The 3533-nt window shown below is 36.0% G+C and overlaps 1 protein-coding gene across 1 annotated transcript in view; it reads left to right on the top strand.

Annotated features, from left to right (window-relative positions):
- ZNRF2 (zinc and ring finger 2) overlaps nucleotides 1–3533 on the top strand; it is a 111919-nt gene that overhangs the window by 38197 nt on the left and 70189 nt on the right. The gene's annotated exons all lie outside the window — the stretch shown is intronic.

The following is a 3533-nucleotide window of genomic DNA, read 5'->3' as shown; positions in this document are numbered from 1 at the left end:
CCCTGCATCGGCAGGCGGACTCTCAACCACTGCGCCACCAGGGAAGCCCTCATTTACATTTTGAAAAGACCTAAAGAGCCTCAGTACATTCAACTGAATCTTTAGTAAATCAGTTTTGGAATAGCTAACACATGGTAAGACAACATATAAATAGGATAGGAACAATATGTGTGTCTTGCAGAACCTAAAATGAAACAGGTGATAAACAGTTATAAGCCATGTGGGCTGTACCCAAGTTGATACTCTTTTTCCTAGAACTTTGGTCATATGATTTCTGCAACTCAAGGGAACTGGAAACATGTCTGTTTAGAAGCAAACTATTTTTGGGACATTGAGCTTATTGAGAATTTTATTTGTACAGATTTTTCATAGTATTTTGCTTCAAGCCAACGAGTGTAAAAAGTTATAACTGTGGTGGTTAGAGTTCATTGTAATAATTATTCTGAAATCTATAGTTATTTAAATTTTTTCCCTTCATTTGATTTCTTTGTTAATCTAGAGCCATGACAAAACTAACGTGGCTTATATGGTACATATGATGGCATAGGCTAGTGGGCATTATGCAGTGGTACTGTATCTTAGATGAGAAGCTGTGGCTCAAAGGTGCATTTCTCCATCCAGTATGTGAATTCCCAGAGCAAATGCCATTACTCTATCCCCTGCCTCCCCTCTTCCCCTGAGAGAAAAATCCAGAGCAGAGGTTATTGTCCTATTTGTAAAAATGAATAAACTCTGACTACTGTTGAAGCTCGGTTCCAAAAGTGCCTTGCATACTGCTGGGATCTGAATATTTGGGCCTCCACCTCTGAAATTAATATGTTGAAAACCTAATGATGATGGTATTAGGAGATGGGGCCTTTGGGGGGATGATTTGGTCATGGGAATGGAGGCTTCATGGAAAGGATTGGTGCCTTCGTAAAAGAGGCTCCAGAGAGCTCCCTAGCCCCTTCCACCATGAGAAGATGCAATGAGAAGCCTGCAATCAGGAAGAGGGTCCTCGCTTGACAGTGTTGGCACCCTGGTCTCCAGAACTGTGAGAAATAAAGTTCTGTTATTTATAAGCTACCTAGTCTCTGATATTTTGTTACAGCAGCCTGATTGCACTAAGACATGTATCTAGTAAAGTTTCTAAAACTGAGAATTCAGAGACTAAGTTACCCTTGGCACTGGGGCATCTTCCTCCTATTCTGATAGTGAACTTGTTTCCAAAATCAATGAAGGATAAAAACTAATTACCTCCCTTTGGCCTTTGTCTATGTTTTGGTCATTCAGTACCCTGTCTTACTACCCTCCTCCCCCAGTAGGGTTATGTGGCCATTTTGAGGTTCACTGATGAAAGATGTTCAATATATTGAATTTTACAAGGCTCATTTGTACTAGTTAAACCACTGATCCCTAGGTCCTTATACTGTTATTGGCATACTACTCATACTATAAATTAAGGACACCTTGTTTATATTGCCACATGGAACTTATTTAATTTTCCATAGGAGCAGACCTGCTGCATATTACCGTAGTTTGTTTACTTATTGTTTGGTTCTTCTGTTCCCCTTTCCAGGTGTTTAAAAAGAGCAGACAATTGTATCCTATTTGGCATTCTTATGTAAGGTAGATTAATTTCTTAATTCAGTCATACAAGTTTAAAAGAGAAAAATTTAATTGTTAGTTTTCCCAGAGAAAACATCCATGTTGCTGAAGATCTTTATTTTCTAATAAAGCTGTAATTTTCCATAACAGAATTATCTTTCTATGTATATTGTAATATAGGGCTCACACAAATTACAGTGACAGAGAAGTGTTCTCTGTCAGTTGTGGCCCTCCATTAAGATCTTATATAGTTACTCTAATCTATCGCATTTGTAGGTTATATGTATTTAAAATAGTCTAGACAATAGAAAAGACAAAAATAGGATGAGAAATAAAGGTAATGGGATATTTTGGGGAGTGGGGTGGGGGAAAGAGAAAAAAGTTGACGGAGAGTTGATTGATAAGCTAGAAGACAATAAAAAGAATAATAAAATACTGAAAAATAAATAATAGGAAACAAAAGTAAAAAGATGGGCATCTTCGCAGTGTTAAGATTGTGGTTATGCCAAAGACATAAATATGTCAAAGACATGTTTTTCTTTCATTCTATGACTACAAAATTTTTTTCAGTTGGTGGAGGAAAATTATTGCATCTCCAATAATTTTTCTGGGTTTCTGAACAGTTTCCCAAATATGGGAAGTACATTTGTTAAGATGTCCAGGAATTGGTCCCAGTATGGATTTTGATTTGCTTGTGGTTCCTGGTGTATGTTCTTAATCCTAGCCATTCATTTTGTAGAATTTTGCCACTGTACACAAGGAATATCACCTCTTCTTGAAAACAAACAAGTTCAAAATAGATCCCCTACAATGGTTGAATGGTTGTTATAACATTTTTATGTATAAGGTATTGTAAATTGTTTAATTGGTTACACATGCTTATGGGAGAGGTCTGGTAGATGAATAGACTGGATAGTGTAATGAAAAGAGCCCTAGTTCTGGCCCTACTGCTGACTTGTTTTATAACTTTTGGCAGCATTTTTTTACTTCTCTGGATTTTCCTATCTATAGAAGATTAGAATAGATGCTCCCTTCAGACCCAGCCACATTCTCATAAAGTTGTATCTAAATGGCATGGGAGTAACTATAGTGAGCATGGAGAAGTGGCTCTTTTTAAACAACACTGAGGTTATTGTTAAGTGAACTCAGCATAAAGCATATAAAAATGTCCAAACCATAAGTATTTTTGTTGTTTTAAAATCAGGAACCAAAAAAGGGAAAAGAAATTATACCCTCCCACCCTTTTTAAACTACAAAGAAACCTTCAGGACATTTTTAAAGTACCTTTGTAGAATATTTTATGAAACATTTCAGTGTGCTCATATTTAACATGAAAAAATAAAACTTCTTTGGATAGCCTTTCATTCAATCCAGTATTTGAATGTCTGCTAGTGTCATAATAGGCATACTAATGGCTTTGGTACTACAGAAAATAGATCATAATTTTCACTTAAAATTGCTCCATTTCCTTTTTCCATTCTCATTGGAAATAGTTCTTTTTAAGAAGATAGTATATGAAAAAATAATAAAGTAACAGAATTATCACAAGTGGGTACATGGTAGAAAATAATGACTTTCCCTAATGGACTTAAAATCTGATCCTGACATAAACTAAGCTCTTCAGTAACGTTCATTATGCAAATTGATATACACTGATGTTATTTTGTAGGTTCTCAAGGATTGTTTTCGATGATTTATAGAATTAGATATTTAAACATTTACTCTGGGAAATATGCCTATTGAGCAAGGTAAAAAATGTATTCTACTATCTTGTGGAAACATTTGCTATCCTGCCATTTTAGTTTTGTTAGAGATATTTTTGTCTTTTATTATATTAAGTAGCTGTCTTTTTTTTTTTTTTTTTTTTTGTGGTATGCAGGCCTCTCACTGTTGTGGCCTCTCCACTCGCGGGGCACAGGCTCCGGGCGCGCAGGCCGAGCGGCCCG

The sequence above is a fragment of the Physeter macrocephalus genome, chromosome 5 (assembly GCF_002837175.3).
Source record: "Physeter macrocephalus isolate SW-GA chromosome 5, ASM283717v5, whole genome shotgun sequence".
Lineage (NCBI taxonomy): Eukaryota > Metazoa > Chordata > Mammalia > Artiodactyla > Physeteridae > Physeter > Physeter macrocephalus.
The sequence above is the reverse complement of the archived record's forward strand: the minus strand, read 5'-3'. Positions and strand labels throughout refer to the sequence as shown.